Genomic DNA, 27,675 nt, shown 5'->3' on the forward strand with positions numbered 1-27,675 from the left:
TTCCAGCACTGCCCTCTCTGTGGTTGTAGAAATTTATCTAGAGGATAGGGAGTCTTTCCTAGGTCAATCTTGGAATGGCAGAGAAAAAGGAAGTTCTGGATTCCATAGTTTTTGTAGTGTTACTAGTGTCAGGAGAGGGATTCTGGTAGGTTAAACGCTCCCAGCTCGTTAACCCTCAACCCACCTATCAGAGGACTCTGGCATCAAAACAAAACAAACTGGAAAACTTAATGGAAACCACTGTTGTCCACTGAGGATTCTGGGAAGAGAGCCATTTATAGCTGCTTTGATGACTGTTGCAATACGGAAGCCAAAGAAAAAGGAAAGGGCTCTATCACATCATTATGCCGGAGTTCATTATTTTGAAGGGGTTAAAGTGAAAGTAACATTTACTATAAGGATGTCCTTTCTTCACATGCAATAACATCATGATGTCTCTAAGGAGAATTAATGCTTAACTTATCAAGGTGTTCTTTGCAATTACTAAGGAAACAAGTTGGGGGTTACCCAGAATATTTCTTGGTGCAGATCAATATATTAAAATGGAATTGGGCACCCAGTTTTGTTCAGAACTGGAGCTCATCCCCTGCCCTGCTCATGTCCCCAGCCTTCACTCTTTTCAGCTGAGGGTGAGTGTTTGCAAGAAAATAGAAGACGAAGTGGTAGAATCTTTCTTCAGTTGAGTGGTGGAATTTGCAGGGAGAAGGAGTGGCTGTTCCACATTGGGAGATTTGAACAAAAAGACTACAGAAAAGAAGGGGGGTTGGAGAGAGAGAGAGAAATGTGAGAGAAGTTGCTTCCAGATGGGGCATTCCCCTTGCAGAGGCTTAGCTCAGGAAGATCTCTTTCCCTTCTTTGTAATAAGGGAATAATTAAATTAGACAAAGTAGCAATTTCAGTTCCTGCTGTGCTAGTGGGATCTTTTCACAATTAACTCATGCAAAAAAATGTAATAATAAATAAGATGCCATTTCAATAGTAACAAAACAACATAATATTTAGGAATTGATTTAACAAAGATTACATCAGACCTCTATGGAGAAAAGCTTTAAAACTTTAATAAAAAGACATAGAAAATGATATCAATAAATGTCATGTTCTTGGATGAACAAGTTGATATTATGAGGATTGCAATGCTCCCCACGTTAATATATAATCTCACTGTACTCTCAATCAAAATTCCAGTTGGATTTTTCTCCTTAGGAACTCAATAATGTGAAAGAATAAAGATTCACAAATAGCTAATCAAATCTTAAGAAACACAAAAATAAAAAGGGAGACTTATTTATTTGGATATTAAAACATACATTAAAACCATAGTACTACAAATAGTCTTCAGAAACAGACATCTAGACCAAATGGAATGGACTAGAAAGCTGAAAGACAGAGCTACTTGAGTGGGAGAAGATATTGACAAAGGATTAGTAGGTAGAATATGCAAAGAAAGCCTGCAGGTCAATCCAATAGTAAAACAAACAAAAGGTAGGAACAGGAATTTTAGAAAGGAAAAAACTTAAAAGGTAATCACTAAATAAAGAAATGCTCATATGTACTAATAACCAGATAAATGTAAATAAGAACAGTGAAATTTTGCTTTATACCAATTGAGTCTTAAATTAGAAAACTGAATGATGTGAACTGGTGATGGAGAATGGGATCTGGGATATATATCGTCTCGCATACACAGCTGGTTCAGTCTAGACTGATAGGTAATTATTTCCATGAGTAATCTGGCACTACTTAGGTAAATTAAATATCTGTATAAAATGTAACCCAGATATTCCATGACTAGGTATATGTCCCTGATAAAACTTCACACTGGTCTGGATGGGGGAATGTATGAGAATGTTCATATCAATATATTGACATATTATTGTGTTCACCAAGAAACTACTTGTCTATCACCAGGAGAATTACCAGGTAAAATGTAGTACATGTACACACCATCTATTTAAGTGCTCTGCAGCAATTAGAAACAATGGATTAAATGTACATGAACAACATGGATTCTTTTAAAAGCAGAATGCTGACTGAAAAATTTGTAAGAAAGAATCAAATATGCCACACACCATTTCTGCATGTTAAAAACATATGAACATCAAAGAGAAATAAAGACCGTGCAAGAAAACATACAGACAAAAAGATGGATGTTAAACACATTAGAATAATTGCCTATGGGGAAGAGTTGTTGGAGTAGTAAATGGGGATGAAGGAGAGCGATTAAAAAAACCCCAGAAAGACAGACAAGAGAAGGACCCAAAGGTGATAGCATGCCCAGAGCTATCAAGTATGATATATCCATCAGTGCTCCACATCTAAGGGTAAAGAAGGGTTTAACTGACCCACCAGTAAGGAACTCCTTAAACATCCATCAGAGATGGGTGATGAAGACCAGTAAGCCAGGAAGTATCTGGAGGCAGCTGACAACCACCCAGTCATCTTTGGGGCAAAGAGAGAGAACAGTCTGTGAAGGAGCTGGCACCAAACTAGTCATGAATTAATGAGTGGAATCAGCAGGCATTAAAGCAGTAGCTAAGAAAAATTCCCTCCAAGTATGAAGGGCAGTAAGAGTGAATTCCTTGAGCGTTCTCCATGGTTATCTTTAAGGTGGAAATAAGGCCACTCTTGCATACTAAGATTAAAAATCAGAATATACAAGAGAGAGAAGAAAGTGTGAGTGCCTGGTGAGTGGGAGTGGGGTGGGTGTTGAGTAGAGGCAGCAGGTAGAGGAGGCTAGGCAGCCAGGAGAAGCCACAGGAGGATACAGGCAGGGTATAGCATGGGGACCACTAATGATCAGGGGATGAGCCACAGAGAAGCAGGAAATGAGAACGTCCAAGGATTGTAGGCTTGTGAAAGGCTGGATGCAATGTTATAGTTACTGATCAAGGGCCATGTGGTCCTGCCCTGCCCTGGAGTTCTTGCCCTGCTTTCACTTTTCTGTCACACAAGACTTGAGCAATGCCCAGTAGACCTGACCTGAGTGGCATCCTGACTGGGCACTCTTCAGGCCTGTCTGTACAGCAGGACATTACCTGTGGGGCCTCATGTCCCAGGAGAGGATTGATGAGAAGAATGCAGCAAATGTTCACTTGACTGTAGAGTTACATCTTTTCCCTCACACCCTCCTGTGCACATTCCTAAATCTTGTGATGGCCTATTCTCCTTATGGCTATTTTAAATCTTTCCTCTGGCTCCCATCTGCTCAGCAAGCCTTCTCCTCTCTTTCCCTGGAGGCCAGGGGCCTCTGCCCGACCCTGCCCCACAACCCTCAGCACTCAGCTCTTCTCCAGAGTTCTTTGCTGTTCTCTAAACCTCAAATTCTGACAACCCTTCTTTTTCTCATATCCTCATGTTGTACTGCAGGGTGGGGAGGAGATGTCAACTATTGTTTTAACTATAATAACATCGTCATCATGATTTTGACCTTGGGAAAGCTTGGGAAAACCAAAGCTCATGGCATGTGTCATCTAGAGCTAAAATCTCCAGGCTGTGTAGAGATGGGCCATATTTAGGGACAGCAATAGGGGAACATAGTTGTAGAAACTGCATCTCAGCTTGGGCTCTGTCCTTCTGTTGTCTGCCTGACAGCTCCCACCACACTAACTTCACTGGAATGTGTTGTCAAGTGCAAGAGTTCTGTGTGTCTGGGTATACCCAGACTTTGTGTATTTTTTGTGTCTCTGTGTTTCAAAAACATTTCACTTTAATAACAAAGAGGTTTGTTGTTGCTAGGAGGTTTCAAAAATATATCATTGATGGAGACAAGCTCCACCAAATGCCCTCTTGTTTTTGCCGATGTGAATCAGGATGACCTTTTCACCCTCTTCAAGAGGATATTTATAAGAACCAGACACGACCCACATGTTGGAGAGATAACATGAGAGGAGGCCAAGCACAGATGTAAAGAGGTAGAAAGCACTCCTCTCTGTAGAATAATATTCGTGAAAATGCTCCTGTGGCTGTTATATTTTTTTAGTGGATCTTTGAAAGAAAGGGTGTTCTCTGCCTAGCTGTACACACACACACACACACACACACACACACACATACTCACACACTCACACACATTTTTTTGTTTCTGTATTTCCCTAGCAGACGTCAGAAGCTTAATCCCATGATCTTTAGAAGGAAGGAAGTGAAGATCAGTTGGGCCTGGTAAGGCAGGGAATATTTTTAGTGGCCTGAAGAAGAGGGCCTGGAGAAACTGGCTGTCTGTGTGGGGAGGAACAGAGTTAGATGTGTCTTCGTTGGCTCAGGCTGCCATAGCAAAGCACCACAGACTCAGGGATTAAAAAACAGATATTTATTTCTTACGGTCTGGAGTCTGGCAGTCCAAGAGCAAGAGATCAGGATGTTAACAAATCAAATTCTTATTAGTGAGGGCTTCCCTTTAGGCTTGCAGATGGCCCACTTCTAGCTGTGTCCTAACATGGACTTTCCTTGGTGGTCAAAGAGGGTGGGGGCTGGGAGGAGAGGGGAGGAGAGAGAGAGAGAGAGAGAGAGAGAGAGAGAGAGAGAGAGAGAATGAATAGCAGAGAATCTACTTTTCTTATAAAACCAATAATCCCATAATGAGGGTCCCAATCTTTTATTACCTCATCTCAACCTAACCATATCCCAAAGGCACCACCTCCAAATACCATCACACTGCAGGTTAGGGCTTTAATATGGAAATATTCACCCTAGTTCACCCTGGTAGTCTGAGAAGTTCTCAATGCCCAGGCTGCCAATAGCTGCCTGTGCTGGGTCAGGTCCACTCTCAGGAAACTCCCCTTCCTGGAGGTGACTATCACCTTCCACAGGCTGAGAGTCTCACGAACTGAGTGGAGAAAGAGGCAGAAACATTTTCTAAGAAAGCTAGCTTAAGGGCTCTACTGTTCTACAAAAATGTACTGGCTTTGATTTTGAAGAAGGTCAGTAAGTATCAGAGCTTTCTAGTTGGCCACCCACCTCCAATGCACTTATACTTAAACATTTTTTATTTTCTAGCATTTTTTAAAATATATTTTTTGATTATGCTATTACAGTTGTCCCATTTTTCTTCCTTTATTCCCTTGCATCCTGCACACCCTCTTCCACCCACATTCCCCCACTTTAATTCATGTCCATGGGTCGAACATTATAAGTTCTTTGGCTTCTACATTCCCTATACTATTCTTAACCTCCCCTTATTTTCTACCTACCATTTATGATACTTATTCTCTGTACCTTTTCCCCCTCTCTCCTCCTCCCACTCCCCTACTGATAACCTTCCATGTGATGTCCGTTTCTGTGATTCTGTTCCTCTTCTAGTTGTTTGCTTAGTTTTTTTAAAGGTTCAGTTAATTACTGTGAGTTTGTTGTCATTTTATTGTCCATATTTTTAATCTTTTTCTTAGATAAGTCCCTTTAATATTTCATAAAATAAGGTGTTGGTGATGATAAACTCCTCTAACTTGATCTTATTTGGGAAGCACTTTATCTGCCCTTCCATTCTAGATGATAGCTTTGCAGAATAGAGCCATCTTGGATGTAGGTCCTTGCCTTTCATGACTTCAAATACTTCTTTCCAATCCCTTCTTGCCTGCAAGGTTTCTTTGGAGAAATCAGCTGACAGTCTTATGGGAACTCTTTTGTAGGTAACTATCTCCCTTTCTCTTTCTGCTTTCAAGATTCTCTCCTCTTTAATCTTGGCTAATGTAATTATGACGTGCCTTGGTGTGTGCTTCCTTGGGTCCAACTTGTTTGGGACTCTCTGAGTTTCCCGGACTTCTGGAAAGTACATTTCCTTTGCCAGGTTGGGGAAGTTCTCCTCCATTAGTTTTTCAAATAAGTTTTCAATTTCTTGCTCTTCCTCTTCTCCATCTGTCACCCCTATGATTCAGATGTTGGAATGTTTAAAGATGTCCTGGAGGTTTCTAAGCCCCTCCTCATTTTTTTTTAAATTCTTGTTTCTTCATTCTGTTCTGGTTGAATGTTTCTTTCTTCCTTCTGCTTCAAACCATTGATTTGAGTTCTGGTTTCCTTCCCTTTACTCTTGGTTCCCTACAGATTTTTCTTTATTTCATATAATACAAACTTCATTGCTGCCTGGGTCTTTTTCATGCTGTTGCAACACCCAGTAAGTTCCTGGCGCATCCTGATTACCAGTGTTTTGAACTCTGCATCTGATAGGTTGGCTATCTCTTCATTGCTTAGTTGTTTTTTTTCCTGGAGCTTTGATCTGTTTTTTCATTTGTGATATTTTTTTTTGTCTTGCCCACCTGTTAAGTAGTAAGGGGTAGAGCCTTAGTTGTTCATCAGGGCAGGGCAACCTGTGTCAATTCATTGTCATGCGGTATGTGGGGGCAGAGTCTGAGAGGGAGCAATGCCACGTGCTCCTCTCTCTTCTGGTTTTCAGTCACTTTCCCCACTACCCACAATCAAATTGGGCATTTCTGGTGCTGATTCCTGGGTGGGTGGGTTTGTGTATGTTCTGAGACCCTGTTGGTCTGTCTAACTACTCTCCAGTGAGGCTGGGAGTTTCTCCCACTGCCTTCTCAACCCCCACAGGTGTTTTCAGTCAGAGGCTTTGAGGCTTTATTTCCCTTCGTTGGAACTCCGGGTTGAGAGGTCTGTCGCTCTCCCCAGTTGTTCCTCCCTGTTTATCTGCACAAAAGTGTGGGACTGCCCGGTCTGCAAGCCGACGCCTCGCCAGGTCTGCCAGCTTCCACCTTGCCTCAAGTCCTCTCCATCCCGCTGTCTGTCTCCATCCCTCCTACTGGTCTGGATGAATGTGTTTTGTTTAACTCCTTGGTTGTCGGACTTTCATATGGTTCAATTTTCTGGCAGTTCGGGTTGTTTTTTGTTTTTAAATTTGTTGTCCTTTTGGTTGTGTGAGGAGGCACAATGTTACTTAAACGTTTTAAATGAATCTTTTTATTATATTAACTTAATATCTAATAGAATGTAATATGTAATGTAATATAGATTTTAAATTTCATATCATTTGGATTTTCAAAATTAAATTTTTTTGTTTCATCAAAGTATTTGTCTTGCCATCATGTGGAAAACTTACCTATCCATTTAACCAAATTCCTATTTCTCTTTTGCATTCATTTCTCCTTCCCCTTTACCTGATGGTAGAAAGCATTGTGTAGAATTAGTTATTTCTTTACAATGCTTTATGAGCATTGTTGTAAATTATTTTATTTTTGATTTCTCTTTAGTGTATATTTGAAAGAAGAAAACTGGACTGTGCTTGTAGCAACTGTTGCTTCTTGTCACCTTGAGTTTTGCAGAGGAGGAGGAGGGCAGATCTGCTCCTAGGGAGATGCTGGGGCAGAAGATGGTGGTGACAGAGGCTGTATGGCTCCCTTGGTGGCTCCAGCACTATGGCAGCTGGCATGTCATCAGTTTGATTACCTCTCCCTTCAAGGCACTCACCCCACTGAAGCTGGCTGATGTGAGGAGGGGAAGAAGGCCAGGAGCAGGGAGAGTTCATTTTTTTAGTAGCTGGACAAAAAGTCTCTTTGTTTTATTTTCCTCTTTTTTCTTGGAGTCATATAAAAGTTTCAGGTTGTTTGTGAGTGAGTGTCCACAGTAACCTCAGACCACATCTTGGTAGCTTGAACTTCAGGAGCCAAACCTCACCATTTCAAAAGACAAAGCGGGTGTGCGAGAGGGCTGTCCACACTGCCTCCACCGAGGGAGGTTCTGTACAAAAGGCATAATGGTCTTTGCAGCATTAATGCCTTATTTGCTTTGAGTAGACACAGGGATTTGCAGTTTTTGAAAACAAATTCAATTAACACCCCTTTCTTTCGGGGTATTCTTTTTTTCCTTGCCTTCAAAAGTCATTTGCCCTGTCTGTTTACAACAGATTCTTCCATAGAGGCAGTTGGGGAGTTTCCCTTCAGCCCTGTACTGCTCCATGGTGAAAGAGGTAGTAAAAGTAAGTCTTTTTCTGTCTACATATTCAAATTTATAGAAGGAAAGTGCCAAATTATCCTTCAGAATGTTGTAAGACCTGATTTGACTCCAAATTGAACTGTGGGAAGAAACAGATGGGCAAAGAAAAGAGGTCCTTTTTCAATGAAATCCTTTTTTCTATCAAGGGGCTTCTACAGAAAACCATCGTCCCCTATTCTCAAGGATGAGGCAATTCCAGGAAAGCCCCACCCAGCTTATCGGTGGAAGCAGTCTGCTGTAGGAACAGATATACTGCCTGATTATGGCATCATAATTGGTTTTGAAAACACACTGGCACAGTGGCAGTGAGCCAAATACTCCCTTCCCTGAATTGCCTTTCATTTTAAAAGGCTGATTCCCTATTTAAAGTTTTTTTTTCTGTCTGCATTCCCCAGACTTTTTCTGAAGAGGCAAAATATCCCCAATGTTTGGGACTGGGTCCGAGCCACAACCAGCCTGCCCTCTAGGGAAAGAAGACTGAACTCAGCTGGCTGGTTTTTACAGCGCGATGGAACTGACCAACAATCACATGTCTTGCCTAGAGCTGGCTTAAACATGAAGCAGATTGAAACATCATCAGACTTTCAATGTCACGGTGCTGGGTCCAAAGTCCAATAAAAATAGAGAAAAATATCTTTTGAAGCCATAGGAAACATATGGGGGTATGGGTGTGTGTGTCTTGTTTTATGATTTCATTGCAACAAGTAATGTGGTGGGTAACTTTGGAGTTTTGCAACTGTGGGGGTTATGGACAAGCCACTCCAAGATGTGCTTCAGTGGTATGCAGGTTATTCTAAGATGAAGGCAATTTTAGCTTCAGGCTCAAGAGAAACTTTGGCCCCTTCCTTTAACTACTACCTATAAGGCAGAGCAAACTTCAACTTACTAAACATCTGTTCTTTTTATCCTGCAATTACCTGTTGTAGCCCCAAAGTGCATTGTCTCGTCTCTCGATCAGGATGTCTTACATATGTCAACCCCCATTTGTATTGCTGAACCTCTCATGCATGTGGGGTCTCTGACTTGCATGTATGTGGGGTTCCCATACATATGAATGTATTAATTTTTTTGTGAATGTCATGTATCTTTGATTATTAGATCAGCTAGAAGAAACTTGAGAGTGGAGAAAAGCTTGTTCCTCTCTTACACTTCCATCCTGGAAGCCCCCAACCCACCCTCAAGCATTTCCAATCCACATGACATTAATGTCTCTTCTCTCTGTGACAAGGGGGAATCTGGTGTGGGAGTGAGGCTTGCTTTCAGTCTTGGTGACTGAGATTAGTGTGTGGAAGAGACATGACATGATGTTAATATTGTATAGGCACAGGAGAGTTTTATATGGTTGTGGTTTGTGTCCGTGTATGTGTGTTTAGAAAGAAGGATAAGAGAAAAAATTCAGGTTCTCCAGAATAGAAGTTTGGCTTTTGTTTTAGCTTTTGAATTATAAGGAGTTGAATACAGCTAGAAAGATGAACATGACTGGCAAAACTGAGATTAAGTAAAATCTGTGAGGGGCGTAGAATGCTTTATACACATTGCACATTGGCAGTGTTTATTCATTGGATGCACATTCTAGAATATGTTCTTTCTCTCACTCAAACTTACTCATTCTACTTTTATGTGTACTTTTCTTCTTCCCTCTTCCCTTTCAGAAATCTTACTTGGACCAGCCTACTGGAGATGTATAAGCAGGATACCTCTCAAGATCATAACTGTTTAGATAGCGATTTTCAACCTTTTCCATCTCATGGCACACCAACAAATATATTTTTTGCAGATCTGACAAAAAACATAGGTATAATTTTGATTCATTCATGTCTAACAGCTCTTGCTGTGTTGGCTGTTGTCATTTTTTTATGTGACAATCTAAAGGCAAAGAGGCCAGTCCCCTGACTAAATAGTCAGGTATTGGGTGTTTTAAAATTTTTTGTGGCACACCAGTTGAAAATTGCTGGTTTAGATCAAAGGGCATGGCTATTCCCTAGTGTTAACAATGGGATTATTTAACAAGAAATCCTTGTCAGTGTGTCAATGTGACACAAGGGATGATGTCACACTTGTGAAAAATAAGTCAAGAGTCCCTCACCAGCTTCAAAGCTGGAAATACTTTTACATAAAATATTTCTTATTGTTTGTATCTTCCTGACTGGAAATGACACCTGAAAATGTTTTTTAATCCTCACAGAAGGACATTTTCCCATTGCTTTTTAGAGAGAGAGGAAGGGAGAGAAGAAAGGAGAGAGAGAAACATCGATGTGAGAAACAAGTGTTGATTGGTTGCTCTTCCATATGCACTCTGACTAGGGATTGTATGCACCTGGACCAGGGATCGAACTGGCAGCCTAGGATGTGCTGTGACCAGAAATTAAAAATTGAACCTGCATCCTTTCAGTTACAGGATGATGCTCCAACTGAACTGGCCAGGGTGACACATGAAATTTTTCTCCTGCTAATTTTGTACTGTGATTTTGCATGAGGTTGTATTACAGGGTGCAGCCAAGAGGGGGGACCCCAAATGGGCATTTGAAATGGGGTCCAGAACTTAAGGTGTCCAGGAGATTTTGGGATGTCTCCATCCCCCCCCACCCAGAGTGTGGGTTGGGGGAAGGGACAAATGGAGCAGGGCCATTGAGAGCTGTTTAGCATAGCAACAGCCTTGCAGCTAAGCTCTGGCGTGGTCATTTAACATATCTATAGCCTTTGGCTGGTCGCTTAGATATGTTAAATAGCTGTGGCCATGCCCTGAGCCAGGGGAATGGAAGTAACTTCCCCACCAAGACGTAACAGGGGGGCAGGTCCGGTGCCCCGAGTTACAGCACCTGAGTGGGAGCTTGGAGATGATTGGCTCCATGACATGGGGTGACACCTGCCCAGACCCACGATGGCGACCACAAAAGCTGGAGAAGACAGCAGATTGAGGGCAAGTGTGCCCAAGTGTGGGAGGAGTCGGAAATGGGGCTGCAGAAGATTGGCGCCGGGGATTTAAACCCAGACACAGCAGCCATTGGGGGAGAACCATGTGGCTGTGGAGGTGCAGAGAGGATCATGGCCATTGGAGAGAGAGCCACACAGCGTTAGCAGGGTGAAGACTCCCCCATCCCTGGGAGGGAGAACCGCGCGGCCTGACAGATTGGGGACTCCCGTGGCCCTGGGAGAGAGGACCACATGCCTGTGCCAGAGTGGGGACCCCCACAGCTTTAGAAGGGGGAACCACCACCTGGTTTTAGCAGAGATTCCGGCGACTCAGCTGAGGGTGCCGGGAACCCAGGGAGGTCTCCCAGTTGAGATGGAGTTCTAACTGGGAAGAACCAGAGGACTGCCTGAGCCATGGACTTCTATTTCCTTTCCTGAGATATGGTACTCTGGACTGGGCAAAGGGGGAAGGAAGGAAGGACTGTGTTTGTGGGTGTTTTTAGGGACTTTAGGATTTTTTTGATAAAGACATTAGGTCACTACTTTAAGTTAGTATAGCATTAAATAAACATTTCCTTTCCTTTTCACGAATCTCTGGCATTGAGAGACGTCTTTCCTAGGGCGGCAGACATAATAGACTGGGGCCTTCTTTCAATAATAGTATATCGTCCCAGGCCCCCCCTTGTTGTGTACTGTAACAGTTGCTCATTAGAAAACCTTAGCTACAAGGTTGCTTTTCCTAAACACTGGAACCATCCATGTCTTCCAACACTGTACCATTCAAGACCCCCTTTCCACCAAGGCATAGAAGGAGATTTGCTTTGCTACAGAATTTGGCAATTTCAAAATATTTAAATCCTTTCTGCTGTTTATACTTTTCTGATTCAGGAGTGGCTGGAAATATTGAGAATATATATCCCTTTGGATTTTGCAGAAGCTAACTTGTTATAGAAATTCTTGTGAATTTGTCACACATGACAATTAGCCTGAAAAGTAAAGACCAAAACCCACAGCTGCTGTAAAATGAATTATGTAAAATGAATGAATGTATCTGTTCCAGAGGCATATCCCAGGATGGATTTTAGCATTTTAGAAACTTTGCAAGCCTTACAGAATCTTCAAATTCTGTGGAGGCTAAAAAAAAATGTCTCCTTCCACCTTGTAAGTTCTCCTAGCTGGGCTAATAATCAAATCAACAGAGACAGATAAACAAGAGAAAATCAAACTTGAATACACACATATGCGGAATTCACAGAAGCATGAGAATTCCAAAGACAGTGAGGTAAAATTGGGTATATATGTCATTTGGACAAAGGAGAAAGTACGGGTGGGAGTCTGAGCTCTGAAGGAAGAAGGCAATTTACAGGTAGTTGATGAGGAGCAGGAGCACACATGCAGGTAAACGTTTGCTAGGTAACCCAGAAACAATGAGACACAGATGGGGATCTAGTAAACAGGCCCTACCATCCCCCATAATCAGCTCAAATTAGGCTGCTAAGGCAAACATCTGAAGATTTCCTTCCTGTAGTAGGTCTTTCCCTGTGTCTCTTATGCAGGAAAGGGGGGTGGGTCAAAGGTTCTTTGAGAGTCTCATTTTTTACCCTTCAACTAGCTTAAAAACAATATCCCAATAGGCAGCTTTAGGGTGGAAGAAAGTTCGATCCCTTTCAGTTCTGTGTCGTGTCTTCCTCTTTGGGCCTGGAAGAGAGTTTGTGACTGAAGGAGGCACACTTGTGAAGAAACATCTTGAATGTTTTTCACAATCAGTTGCTTCTCAAACTTCAATGTGCATATGAATCATTTAGGCATCTTGTTAACATGCTGATTCTGATCTCTTAGATTTGGGATAGAGCCCAAGGTTCTGCATTTATAACAGTTTCAGGTGCTGGTCATGAGCCAGCCATAGTTGGAGGCCTCCGTGGTCAGCTCTCATTTCCTGATTGGCAGTGGAGGGGACTTGAGCATGGAATGAGCATGATACAGACTTGCTGAAAAATTTGTTTCTGACTGTTCCCACCCATACCAGCATTCTACTCATTTGCAGGCCCTCTTCAAAAGTATTTAGAATAAATTAAATGATGCTGTATTCTTGTACGAGCCAGAAGTGTGGGAGATAGGATAGAGACAGGTTACAGAAGAGAATGGGATCAGGCAGATACAGAGAAAGATAAAGACAGATGGGGCAGACAGAAAGTCCCTCCTGTAATTCCTGACACTTCTCTATCTCTTCCATCCTTTCCTCTCCGTTTCAATTTCTTTCTTTTTTTTCATCTTGTTTCCCTCATTGCTTTTCTGTCTGTTGTGAGATAACAGAATCATTTCACTCAAGTTCAGAGGCAAATGGGGACTTATGAAAAAAGTGGACTGGACTGGGAGCCAGGAGAGCCACATCGGAGTCCCAGCTCTGCTGCTGGGTGCAGCTGGGCCAGTATAACTTGGCATTACTGGACCTGTTTTATTTTTTGTTTGGTTAGATGATGATCTCTAGACCCTTCCCAGCTGTGCACCACTGTAATTTACAATCCATGTCAATGTGCTTATCTGTTACTTGAGGCAAGTCTGTTCAACTTCAATGTAAATAAGTTAACTGTAATGTCAGAGTACCAGAGTGCATAATTCCCATTTCCACCGGGCATGTAAATGTGTGCTCAGGAAGCTTTAGAGTGAGAGTTGTATTCCTGGCCCCACCCCAGCATCATCGGAGCATGTATGTGTGAGGCTGTCTGAACAACCACCCTCCGGGATTTCTCAGAATTGAAAATCTGTCCTTCTGTAGGGCTTCACAGCCTTTGCCATTCTGGCAGTTTTAAAAGATTACCATTATACCAATATAATAATAATTATTATTCATATTATGTGAGGGGTAAATCCTTATCTTATATCCCCCCGAGTCAGAAAACTCACTTGGAAGCCTTGAAAGCTTGACATTGTGAAACCTGTTTTTACTATTGATATAAGGTCCTTGCAATTTCTTGGGGGAAAAGGAGGAATGAATAGAAGGGGGCATACTAGTTAGGGGGATGGAGCTGATGGAGGGAGGGGTTGTTGACCCATTAACTTTCTTATGTTTTTTCCTTGAGTTGTTTGACTTGCAAGTGTAGTAGTAAACAAGTAATTATATATAAAAAACCAACCAGAAAGGAAAACAGAGAAACCATTCAGTATCCAAGAGGGTTAGGCCTGTCTGCAACTCATCGGGTGAGTGGTGGAGGCACTAGGTTATAAAAACAGTTTGTCACCTCCAGGAATAGATTTCACTGGCTTCTACTTGTATCTGAGTCTTGAGCCTGTAGAGAAAATAAAGCCAATTGGTTGAGAAGTTGAAACTATTGTGAACTATTTGATAATGATGCAGAGAACAGGGTATACCCAACATAAGTAGTAGTGTTCTGAGATTGCCTCTTCGGTAAGGGTGATGTTACAGAACAACAAGATGGGGTCTAGGCAATATACTCTTACCTGAAAGGAACCCCCAGGTTTGGTATGTCCATTGCCTATAGGAAAGGTGTCTCTAAATGCCAGAGATTTGTGAAAAGGAAAGGAAATGTTTATTTAATGCTATACAAACTTAAAGTAGTGACCTAATGTCTTCATCAAAATCCCAAAGTCCCTTAAAACACTCACAAACACGCACAGTCCTTCCTTCCCCCTTTGCCCAGTCTGGGGTACCGTATCTCAGGAAGAGAAATAGAAGTCCTTGGCTCAGGCAGCCCCCAGTTCTTCCCAGTAATCCATCTTGGCTGGGAGACCTTCATCGGTTCTCAGCACCCTCAGCTGTGTCACCAGGATCTCTGCTAAGGCCGGGTGGTGGTGGTTTCCCCTACTAATGCTGTGGGGGTCCCCACTCTGGCAAAGATGAGTGGTCCTCTCTCCACTGCTCCAGCCATGCGGTCCTCTCTCCCCCAGGGCCACGGGAGTCCCCACTCAGCCAAAACCGAGTGCTTCTCTCTTGCAATGGCTGCCGTGACTGGGTTTTAAATCCCCGCGCCAATCTTTCTCTGCAGCCCCATTTCCGACTCCTCCCACACTCAGCCACACTTACCATCAATCTCACATCCTTTCCAGCTTTTCTGGCTGCCATCGTGGGTCTGGGCAGGTGTGTCCCCATGTCATGGAGCCAATCTTCCCTGAGCTCCCACGCAGGCACTGTAACTCGGGGGACCTGCCCCCCAGTCACATCTTGGGCAGTGGTTGGGGGGAATCCTTTTCCATCCCCCTGGCCCGGAGCATGGCCGCAGCTATTTAGCATATCTAAGCGACCATCCAAAGGCTATAGGTATGTTAAATGACCATGCCATGGATTAGCTGCAAAGCTGTTGCTGTACAAAACAGCCCTGCAGGTTCTTGCTCTGTGTGCTTCTTCCCCCAGCTCACACCTGTGGGGGAAGGGGTGAAGACATCTTAAAATCTCCTGGACACCTTGAGTTCTGGACCCCATTTAAATGCCCATTTGGGGTTCCCCCTCTTGGCTGCACCCTGTAACAGTGATAAATGCTTAATAGTCTTCGTGGGCTTAGTGTTGTCAAATTCACAGGTCAGTGCCCACCCAGGTCCCTTAGCCAGTAAGGGCCCCTTCTCTAGATCGCTCATAGTAAAGAACACATGAGAGATAGAGCAGTCTAAACCTGGAAGGCCTAAACTTATTGCCTTTGATATTCTAACAGCTGCCTAGTGAAGATGGCAGCCCCCTATTAATTATGCAAAGCATAATAAATTCCTGTGAGAATGGGTATCAGAGTCACCACTAACCTTTACTGGACTTCAGCCTTGATCCTTGAACTTCAAATTGCATTCACAAATGAGCAGCTAGCCAAACTAAACATGTCAGTTGGGAAATCAGTTTTCCAGAATTGGTACTTCAGAGAACTTTAAGTACATTTTTGGAGGTAGGAGGTAGGCACAATATACACAATGGAGAATGTTGTTTGGATGTAGTTTTGCTGTGATTTTCTTATATTTATTTTTCTAGGGAATATGAGGGGTTTGTATGAGACCTCCTAAGCTAGCTGCCCTTGCTGATATCACTTTTAACGGTCTCCAAATTGTCATTCAGAGGTAGTCTATATTTATTTATCTGATATGAGGAGGCTTGGAAATTTATTGGTTGAATACACCATCCTGATTTATTTCCTTGCCTACCTGCCTTTCCCACCATCTATTCAATGAAATGTGGGGTTGCTGTTTTTTAATGCAGAGGCCACAAATGTAAAAATGGACAGCAAGTCAGTTTGAGGAAAGTGATGATGCCGTCCATCTCTGCCACCATCTCCCCAGTCTGAACCTAGTTTTGCTGTCCATTTACAGTGGCCTCTTGACCAACCTGCCTGCTTCCACTCTTGCCCTTTCCACAGAAGTCTTCTCAATGCAGCCAGAGAAATTGCTTTGAATTGCAGATCAGATAGTGTCTTTATAAATTACTTCATCATAAATTACTTTAATGGCTTTGCTTTTGGGTTCCTGAACCCAACTTCCAACATTTGTGTGGGGTTCCCCACACCAAGAAGCAATTCTTAGATGCCAGCAGGGCATCTGAGAATTTAGGGTAGTTCTGATACTACCCTGAGATAGCATCAGAATCCACAGGTTAATGGTTTAGTTGGACAAGACTGATCCCCAGGCCCCAACTTCAGACACTAGTCTCAAGCTCAGTACCTGTGTTTCTGACCAACTGGCTACAAACTGGAGGTTCCAATGACCCCCTCCCACTCAGGATGCCACTTGCAAGTCAAGGTTGTTACTTGTACTTCTGACTGACTAGCTATAGGTCAGAGGTTCCAATGACTCCCTCCCTGCTCAGGTTCAATGAATTTGCTAGAGCAGCTTACAGAACTCAGAAAAAAAATTTACTTACATTTACTGGTTTAGCATAAAAGAGTATAATAACAGATACAGATGAACATCCAAAAAGAGGAGAAGCACAGGGTAAGGTATGTGGGAAGGGGCATGGAGCTTCCATGTCCTCACCAGGTGCACCACCCTCCCAGCATCTATTTCCATGTGCTCACCAACCTCGAAGCTCTCTGAATTCCATACTTTTGGGCTTTTATGGAGGTTTCATCATGTAGACATGGTTGATCTTTGGCTCTACTTTTAGCCCTTCTTCCTTCTAAGAGACTTGGGGATGTTCCAAGCTTGTAATCATGGCTTGATCTTTGCTGTGACCAGCCCTCATCCAGGAACCCACACAGTCACATCATTAGAACAAAAAACACTCCTATCACCCAGAAAATTATAAGGGTTTCAGGAGCCTGTGTCAAGAACCAGGATCAAAGACCAAACATTAGAACAAGAGATGCTTCTAGTATTCTTATCACTTGGGAAATTACAAGGGTTTCAGGAGCTCTGTGCCAATATATATATTTTCTATTAGCTCACATTTCTCATTGCAATTTTGAAATTTTTATTGTTATAAATATCTGTGAATTCATTGTCCACAAGGACTGGAATATTAACAAGAATGTTCATCTACTTACGCATTGAGCTCCATCCCATAATGCTGCTAACTCACTGTTCTGAGCTTTAAATTTAATTATTACCCTGCTTTATTTAAATAGGGTTTTATTACTTTAATGTATTCATAAAAAGTGTCCTGTTAAATTTTAGTTACCTTAAATATTATGAAAACTTTATCATTCTATGTATTATCTTCTGAGACTTTCCTTTTTCATTTAATAATATCTTGCTAAGATTCATCCATACTGTTGCATGTGGGTATAGTAGATTTGTTTTAACTACTTTATATTCCATCGTGTGACTATGCCATGATTTGTTTTGCTGGTGCATGGGTGTTTTGTGTGCTTCCAGAATTTTGCTAATGGGGACAGTACTGAGAACATTCTTGTACAACTTTCCACTGCTCTTGGGGTAAAGACAAAGTCCATCATGTGGCCTCCAAGTGTCTGCAGAGACTGGCCACAACCAAACTCTGTACTTTCACCTCATTTCTCATTTTGCTCCCTTTCTGGGCTCTGTCACTTCATCCTGGCAGAGGAGGCAATAACAAGTAGAAGAAAGTAAGGACGGTATGTTTAAGAAATTAAAAAAGTTGATCTTTGTCTTTCCCTTCTCCTTGTTAACTTCAACTCTTCCTACAAATCCCAAATCAATCATAATCTGTACTTTGGCATACCTTACTTGATGTCCCAGAACAGGAAGTCAACTCACCTACTTTGTGCTCCATGTGCCTCCACCTTAAAATGCTTGCTGTAGTTATCATTTTTAATACACTGAATTTGGATGACTATTTAATTAATACCTGTTCTCTGGCTGGACTCTAAGCTCTGAGAGCAGAGACTGTTATTGTTCACAGGTGTATTTCCAGGACCTGGCACAGTGCTTGTCACATAGTAGGAGCTCAATATATATTTTCAAATGAGTAAAGCAGTAATTCACAAAGACTTAGGGAAGTGATTGAAAATGCAGGGAGACCACGTAAACAGGATCCAGTAGGCTTCTTTCTCAAACCTCTAGAGCAGAACTTGGTAAACTTTTTCTGTGCAGGGACAGGTAGTAGACATTTTAGATTTTGCAGGCCATGTGGTCTGTGACAAAATTAATCAGTGTTGCTATTGTGTCACATGAGCAGCCATAGGTAATATGTAAACAAGTGAACATGGCTATATTTCAATAAAACTTTACCTAAGGCCCTGAAACTTGAATTTCATATAATTTTAATTTTTGTGTATCATGAAATGTGATTCATGAGCTCCAAAATGTGATTCTTTTGATATTTTTCAACCATTTAAAATTATGAGAAAATTTCTTAGTTTACGGGCTGTACAAAAGCAGGTGGTTGGCAGAATTGGCCTGGAGCTGTGATTGGCTGACCCCTGCTCTAGAGAAGCCCTGTACCCTTGGCCATGCAGTGACATTGAATCAAGTTCAGCCCTTAATCAGTATTTGTACACAGGCTTCCGTGGGAATGAAGAATGAATAAAGGTCCAGAGTAGTGTCTTATTTAAAGATTTAAAAGATAACTTTAAAAAAAAGGTTTTTTTGAAGAGTTGCCAAATGGTTCTCATCTCCCTCAATCCTTTTATTGCTGTCTTCCTCCTTTGATGTTGAAATGAAAACTCAGGCACTTAAAAGTGCTTCTTAAGACAGCCATGTCATCACCCCAAATTGCATAATGGAGTAACTGCACACCCACTCACCTTGCTGTTACTCTCCTGGCTGAGTCATATGGTAAGAGTGAGCGACTGACTGCTTCAACCTGCTTATACTTCCACATACTGAGGTCCCGGCCAGACTGACACAACATGGTCAGTCTGCCTTTGCATGGATGCTGGTGTGGGTGCACTAACATTACATGAAACCAGGGAAACAAAGGAAAACCAACCAAACAAGGGCTTCTGCCTTGCATTATTTTTTCATATAAAGCCATGTCAACATATCTTTTTTTAAATCTTTTTTTTTAATTTTTAAAGATTTTTTGCAAGATTTTTTAAAATTTATTTTTAGAGAGGGAAGGGAGGGAGAAAGAGAGAGAGAGAAACATCAGTGTGTGGTTGCTGGGGGTCATGGCCCACAACCCAGGCACCCTGACTGGGAATCAAACCTGCGACACTTTGGTTCACAGCCTGTGCTCAATCCACTGAGCCACGCCAGCCAGGGCTTCAACATGTCTTTTTAATGTGCAAACCTTGGGAAGTAGCCCACACTGTCAATGTGTTATCTTCAGGTGGGAATATTCATTTATTGGAGTAGGTGTGTATCAGCACAGCTCTGAAAAGAAAGTGGTAGTGTGTGGCACTGGCATGTACCATCATGGACTAGAGAGAGGAATGCAGCAATGAGGAAGCCAGGGCACCATTGCCCTCTCATGGCCTGAGGTGGCAGGTGACAGATGCAGTTCTTTGTCTTGACTTATGGTGTGGAAATTTTTAGCCCTATATGCCCCTGCAATTCGAAAGGTGCTTGAAAGACCGTCTAATTCTGATCTATGCACTCAAAAACCCATCCAAGTCATTTTCTGGTCTCTACTTGAAGGCGGATGGTCTTCAGGTTCTGACTGACCTCTTTTGGTGGGCTGTTCCCTGGTAGGTTTCCCTCACTGAGCAACTGTTTCTTAGGTGAGTGTTAACCCATTTCATGGTGCAGTCCTTTGAGAGGCCACACCTGGCTAGATGCTGTATAATCCTGACCACAGGTAATAGCATACCTATTTCCATGCAAACATCATCTTTTGCCTAAATTTCTGTACTAACTAGTGTCCCTGCATCTACTCTTGTCCGTATAATTCACTCTCAATATATAAACCCCAGTGATCTTTTGAAAGTAGAAATCATATCATATCACTCATTTAAAGTCCTCTAAGAGGTTACATTTAGAATAAAACCCTAACTGCTTGTCCTGTGTTATGTGTTGAACTGTGTCCTCCCAAAAAAGATGTTGAAGGCCTAAGTTCCACACATGTGAACTTACTTGGAAATAGGGTCTTTCAAATGACCAGTTGTAGGTCAGTAGGTAAGCCCTAATCCAATATGACTCCTGTTCTTATAAAAAGGGAAATTTGGATACAGAGGCAGGCATGTGCAGAAGGAAGATGATATAAAGACATAGGGAGAATGCCACCAACAAGCCACCTGAGGCCAAAGCAGGAGAGAGGAATGAAACAGGAGAAACCTCATAGCCTTCAGAAGGAACCAACTCTGTCAATACCCTGATTTTGGATTTTCAGCCTCCTGAACTGTGAGAACAAATTTCTGTTCTTTGAGCCACTCAGTTTACTGTGCTTTGTTACAGCAGCTCCAAGAAATTAATATAACTGCTTATAAAGCCTGCATGATCTGGGCCCACCTTTCTCTCTGCTCCCCACCGCCCTCCCTGCAACCCTTGCCCTGAATTCCTGACCCACTGTGCTTATTGCTTCCTGACTGGAGCGACACTGTGGTTGCCCAAACAACATTGGGAAAAGTGGTGGTGGTGGAATTGGTAGTTAGAACCAGAGGCTTTATTGGCATTTAATAGAGATGAGACAAAGAATTCCAGAAATCCTCAAGTACATGGAAGTGTCTCACACAATATTAACATTAATGGCCCCAATGAGAATGACTGTACCACACTGGCCTCCATTCAATTCCAAGAACCTGCCCTCTTTCCTCCCAGCCTAGGGCCTTTGTGTGAGCTATTGCCTCTGCCTGAAATGCTCCCCACTTGCTTTTCCCATGGTTTAGACTTCAGCTTAAACATGATCTTCTCAGAGAGGCTTTCTCAGGCTGGAAATTTCCTACTTGTTTATTTACTTTCACATCAGTCTTTAAAAATATTCCTGCATAGATAGTATTATCATTATTTGATTTTAAAAAATCCTATTAATTTATTTGTTTTTCTCCTCCCACTGGAAAACCCTGTGAGAACAAGGACTGTGTTTGTATACCTAGAATCTAGAGCAGAGCCTTATACATAGTAGGCACTCATATAGAAATGTTAGTTGGATGAATGGAATGCATCATGAGCCCTGAAGTAGGAAATCCATGAAAGTCTATGGGTAAGAGGGAGACAAAAGGAAGGAATGAGGAAGAAAAAGGACAGTGAAGTAGATGGTGTTGGCAAAATCCAATGGGAGACATGTGAAAGCACTGGTAGGGCAGCAAATTCAACAGCAGCTGTTCTCAGACCATAAAACAAGAGCGCACAGTTCCTGGAAGAGCATTTGGTGGAGCATTCTTTCTTTTTCACTACAGCAAGATATAGGCCTGTAGAGTTCATTATCCCTAGAATGGTGGAGACTGGAAAATGGAACTAGCTTCCCTGTGGTAGAGGAACTCATGGATAATGGATGGCTCATTGCCTTTTAATGAGTTCTCAGAATAATTGGGAGGCAGGTGGGGAAACCACAACTATAAAGTTGACATTAGGGAGGACAAGCCCACCTTCCATGGAATGCCCTTTTAAGTCTCTGTGAGAGCTAGACATTGGCTCTCTGGATGAGACATGGCTTCCCCAGCCATCATTATGTGTGGCCATCCTTGCTTTTAGGGGCTTATCTCTTCATTGAAAAGACACAAAACAAATACTCAGCAAGCTTCTACAAGGACCTGGAAATTGAGTCATTTGAAATGACATGCAGTAATGAAAACAGTGTTATGTTTGTCAAGCCAGCTGTAGCTTTTATTTTTCCCTTTGCAGTCCCCTACTTCACTTAGTTTGCTTTGTAGTGTGAAGTTTCATTTTCCATCTTGCCCACACATTTGGAACTTTGGAGGCAAGAGACAGTTCTCCACTGGGCTAGAAATGGCCTGCCTTGTCATTCTACCCCTACAGCTAATTTACTGGATGACCTTTAGTGTTTTACTTAACCTTGCAAGGTCCTCAGTTATTCTAAAGAAAATCTGATGAGAATACATTGCACTACGGGGGACTAGTGATGGTGAAAGAATGAAATAATACATGTAAAAGCACACTGAGGATACTTCTGTCTCAATTTCCTTTCCTTCATTTTGTTGTTTCAACTTTTTGCCTGAACTGAGACCCCTCCCTCCCAGCAGCCCCTGAAGTTTCTTCTTACCTTCCCCTCATACAGGTTTCCCAAACTTCAGTCATTTAAGCACTAAAGTCATAATTTGTGAAGTATGCAAGTACCAACTGCACTATTATTTGCTTAATATTTTCTTTAAATCAGCTCACTTTAAAAAAAATCCTCACTCAAGGATATATTTATTGATTTTAGAGAGGGAGGAAGTGGGTGAGAGAGAGAGTAAGAGAGAGAGAGAGAGAGAAACATCAATGTGAGAAACATCGGTTGGCTGTCTGCTGTATGTGCCCCAATGAGATTTGTACCTGCAACCTAGATATGTGCCCTGACTGGGTATTGAACCTGCAACATATTGGTATATGGCTGTATGGTACAACACTCCAACCAACTGCGCAATGCAGCCAGGGCTGAATCGACTCCCTTTTTAATTTAAATTGGTTTACTTGAAAAGGAAAAAATGTGCATTAGTACATATAATGACAATGTTAACGACATGACCTTTAAAATTCAAAAAATAATATTCATGGAATGCTCACTCAAGCACCTCTTTCTCAATGACACCTTCCCTAGTTCACCAGACTATGCCCCCTGTCATATATGCTTGCTTCTTGTTTTGTAACACTCTTCACACCTCTTGTCATTATCACCTCATATCTTCCTCCATTAGACTGTAAACTCCACGAGGACAGAAGCAAGGCATGTATATTCATGGTATAGCATGGTATGTGAAACATAAAAGGTATTCAAAAAACTTTTGTGGAATTAGATAAAAATTTCATCTACATACTGATCTAAGACTGTCTCCAAACCACTAGTGGAAAAATGAAGTGCACGACACCTTCTGTTTCTTTTTTCTATCCTAGTACTTTTCAACTTGGAGACATTTGGGATACCTGCGAGCCCAGATCTCCATTTACTGTTCAGAAGCCGTAGGATACAGAGTTAAGAGTCTGAGCCCCTCCCCTGTTGATCCAAACTAAGAATTGATATGTGCAAGGAGTCAAGAGTTTAGGACTAAGGAATTTCCAAAGCTGTGAGCTTTTGAGATGTGTGAGTAATTAACCATTGGTAATTGGCAACTTACTCTTCTACCCTGACAGACTCCTTCCCATAGAAAGCACATTCCCATAAGGGATATTTTGTTGGTGGTGGTGCCAAGGCAGTACTTAAATCTCCATGGAATCCCCAAAGGCAGCCATAAACCTTATTTGTCCCTGTTGTTCCCTTGACCTCCCACATTTGGTCCTAAGTTTCACGAATTTCCGAACACCTGAGGAAGCGATTTTGCAGGCATTGTACATGTCTTAGCAGGTGTCTGGTTCTGCATGGGTTCTGAGTCCTTGACAGTGATTTTCTAGAAGAATGATGTGCTCCTTATCTATTTGCTAATTCCTTCCACATATCACAAGACTTTCCCGTAAATTCCCATCAGCCTTGACAAAGTTATCTTGTAGACTTATGTAGTAATTTTGATGGCTGCACAGAGCTGTTTGTCTTGTTCAGAACTAAATTAATAACACCATGATGGCACCTACTTTAGCACCAAACTTCTTAAACTCTCTTAATATACTAATCAGCATGTCAGTGAAATATTTTTTTTTCTGGATAAAGACAAGCCTCATGAAATGGATTAGATATTCACATGCCATTGCATAATTCAGCATACCAGGATGGTGCATATCATTTGCATTAATAGCCTGCACTGGAAGCTGCTACTCATAGGTTTCTCTCATTAGGTCAAATATGTAAGATTCCAGACTGTCAATCAATTACAGTAATTTCCTTTTCCATATTTATTACATCACTATCATTGACAGCTACCATTAAGTGATATTAATACAATACAATATCATCTTGCATTTTTATAGAGCATCTCAGGATGCCTAACAGTTCCTCTCCAGCCCAGAAATCACATTATAAAGGAAAAAGTGCCCTTATTTGCTAGGTAGAAAATGGGCTGCCTATTCTCTTGACTACTGCAGGAGTTGCCCAGAATCTCTGGAGAGGTTCCCAAATTCTGGGTATGGGTGTTTATTTCCCTGTTGTCTAAAAATACCCAAGGCTGTGACTCTGGGAAGTGGGTTGGCTCAGTGGGCAATAACAACTTTCCAGGGAGTCCACTGGACCACACTCCGTACCTCCACTCAACCTTGAGGTAGGACATGTTCTCATGGCAGAGCCAGTAGGGATCTTTGTGGAGGAATTCACATTCTTAGGAGGGCAACAGCTGCTCTATGTCACTTTTTTGCTATAATTTCTACCATCCCACCTTTTTGCCCTGTCCACCTTGTATCATCACCAAAATGCCATTGGACACCTTGACTCAGCAGAATGAGACAAAGCTCTCTTTACCAGACAGATTACTCTTATGTGCTAAGTTGCCAGAGTCGGTATATCTTCCTTCCTCTTCTGTCTTTCCCACAGTCAGGGATGATATCAGAATTTTGTTGTACATAAGCCATCTCTGCTGTCTAAGTTTCACCCACTGAATATATGGATTACTCCCTAACTCAATTCTGGGTGACATGCCAGTAGGGTTTCTAGATAAAATACAAGATGCCTACTTAAAGTTGAATTTTAGAGAAACAATGAGTTTTTTAGTATAAATATCCTCCAAATATTGCATAGAATATATACAAATTTTTAGCATTTATCTAAAATTCAAGTTTAACTGGACATCCCATATTTTTATTTGCCAAATCTGGCAATTCTGCCCCTCAGGTGAGCCAGAGGCCTAAGAATCAAGCCAATCAAGCTACTGGGATCCTAGGAGAAATCAGATCAAGACAATGTATCTCCACTGAGCTGAGGTATCTGCATGTGCTCTGCTCACAACTGTGGGAGCTGCAAAGCAGTGTCAGACCTGGAGAAAGCAGGACAACAGAAGAATGACCACCAACCAGAGAGAGATTATGGCACTAGCACAAACGTTTGGCTCAAGAACTATAGAAAAACAAAACAATATTTAAATGTTGTTTCTAGTGGTTTTCTTTATCTATTACCTTTTGTGATGACTTCTTGATAGCAGAGCTCCTGCTTCAGCACTGGAGAAAGCTGGAGAGACTGGAAAAGATAGCTTTCAGACAGGGAAAATGGCTGTGGGTATAGCACTTACCTTAGTGTTTTATTGCTGAGTAGAGCAAACATCATCTTGCTGATGATCGAGGGAGAGCCTGGAAGAAACAATCAATAGAATATTTGTGGTTTGGGTGACCAGCCTATTTTTGAGCAGGAAATTCATGATGAAAGATATTTTACCAAGACTATTTTGGAGGTATTGTGTGGGAGAACATGGAACATAAGGCCCGTTTGATAAATGGGGGGAAAATCAACTATCTGCTCTGATGGGGTTATTCTTGCCTCAGTATCCACACGGGATAATACCTGACACTGCCATCTCTCCTTGCCCAAGAAGGTAGCATGACAATGCTTAGGGTGCCTTGAGCATTCATTATTATAGCAAATTATTATAGCTGTGTGTTTCTTCTAAGAATAATTATTCACTAGAGGAAGAAAGTATGAAAATAACCAAGAGGCAGATTGAGGCAGAGAGAGGACATAAAATGAGTGACTTAGAAAAAAAAAAATAGATGAGCTGGGGAGCAGTGTATCAATTTTTTTTCTGATCAATTGATATTTGTGTGGTTGGGGATAAGGAGCTACATGCTTGTATTATTGTTTTTGTTATCTGTAAGGCAGCTTTTATCCTTACTTTAATGACTTTTCAAGCAGTTAAGACACTTTCTCGAGAGTGGCCAGGAGAAAGGGCAGAACCAGGATTAAAGAATAGGCCTTTCTTGCTCCAAGGCTTGTTCTGGTTCCACTTCCCAGCCTGCTATCTCCTGTTGGAAAGCTCCTCTGCCAACTGCTTCTCCAGTTTCACAGATGTGTGTGGTGGTGACACTGACACAGACCAGTCTATTGCTTTCATGCATTGCATTTTATTTTACTGTTTGGTTCAAAAAGAAACTTACAGTCTGGATGCAGCATAAATAATAACAAGAATCTAGTCTGTCCCTGTGATAGAATTTATTTGCAAAGGGATACAGATACAGACTCACTTCCATTTTTTAACTTCCTAGAAGGGCCAACAATATTTAAGGCAATGGCAAAGAGATTATCTGGTGATAATAGCCAACCATAATATTTTACAAAGAGAACAACTATAATCAGATGGTAGCCCAGAGGGAGAAGCAGCAACAGAACAATAGAAATACATGTAATCATTTTAAAGTTACCCAGATTTGTTTCCGAGGAGGATGGAAAGGTTTTGAGATACTGGAAGGAGAGAAGAACATAGAGCTTAAAAGGAGCTTGGTGATGCTTAAAACTGCTTGAGGGTTTAGAGGAAAGGAGCAAGAAAATACTCACTTGATAAACCTTAGATGAGCCCTGGCTGGTGTGGCTCAGTGGACTGCTGGCCTGTGAAAAGGGTTGCCGGTTTGATTCCCTGTCAAGGCACATGCCTGGGTTTCTGGCCAGGTCCCCAGTGGGGGGCACATGAGAGGCAACCACACATTGATGTTTCTCTCCCTCTTCCTCCCTCCCTCCCCCTCTGTCTAAATAAATCAACTCTTAGGTGATTGTACCTCTCCCAGAAGAGCCTGTTTGAAAACCAAGAGTGACTAAAGAATTTTTAAAATTTCATGAAAGAAGATACTCAACCTACAATTTCCTCACCCATCTCTTTTCTTCCCCTGTGCTTTGTTTTCCTCAGGTTCTTCATATCTAAAATTAAATAATTAATAGTTAATGAAAAGATAACCACTATGGCCTATGTTTTTCCCTTGTGCAGCTTTGAAGCAAGCCTCCTGATGGGCAATTCACTCCCCAAATTAAAGAATGCAGATTTTACAAGGAACACTGAAGAGGAAATTTATATCTTTCAATGCTAAGACTTTATTTTCCAAATTTTTATTAGATTTCTCTTCCCAGTTTTCTAATTCTATTCTCAGCTGTTGGTCTTTGGGTCTTTTAAATGCTCCACAAAGTAGCTTCTCAAATTCTTTGTTTTTAAGAATTTTGTCTCTCTACCCACCATGTTACTTTTGCAGAAAATATTAACTTTTCCTCACTTTTTTCAGTCCTTGGTGCCAGCCACCCACAGGCCCTGGTTACCCAACCTTATCAAGATCATCCAAGCATTCTTCTTAAAAATGCATGTCTCTGTTTCTTGCAAGAGATTTGTGTAAAACTGTTAGAAAAATGAGATTTTCTTCGTATTGCTGCTGGAATATAATTTATCAGGGTACAGGTATCTAGCAAAGTTTACCATATGCGTTGTATTTCTTAATTTTTAGGTTCCTTCCTAACCTGACTGCCTTCTTGTCCAAGGTTGGAGGTTGGGCTTGGTG

This window comes from Phyllostomus discolor, chromosome 5 (genome assembly GCF_004126475.2).
Source record: "Phyllostomus discolor isolate MPI-MPIP mPhyDis1 chromosome 5, mPhyDis1.pri.v3, whole genome shotgun sequence".
Classification (NCBI taxonomy): domain Eukaryota; kingdom Metazoa; phylum Chordata; class Mammalia; order Chiroptera; family Phyllostomidae; genus Phyllostomus; species Phyllostomus discolor.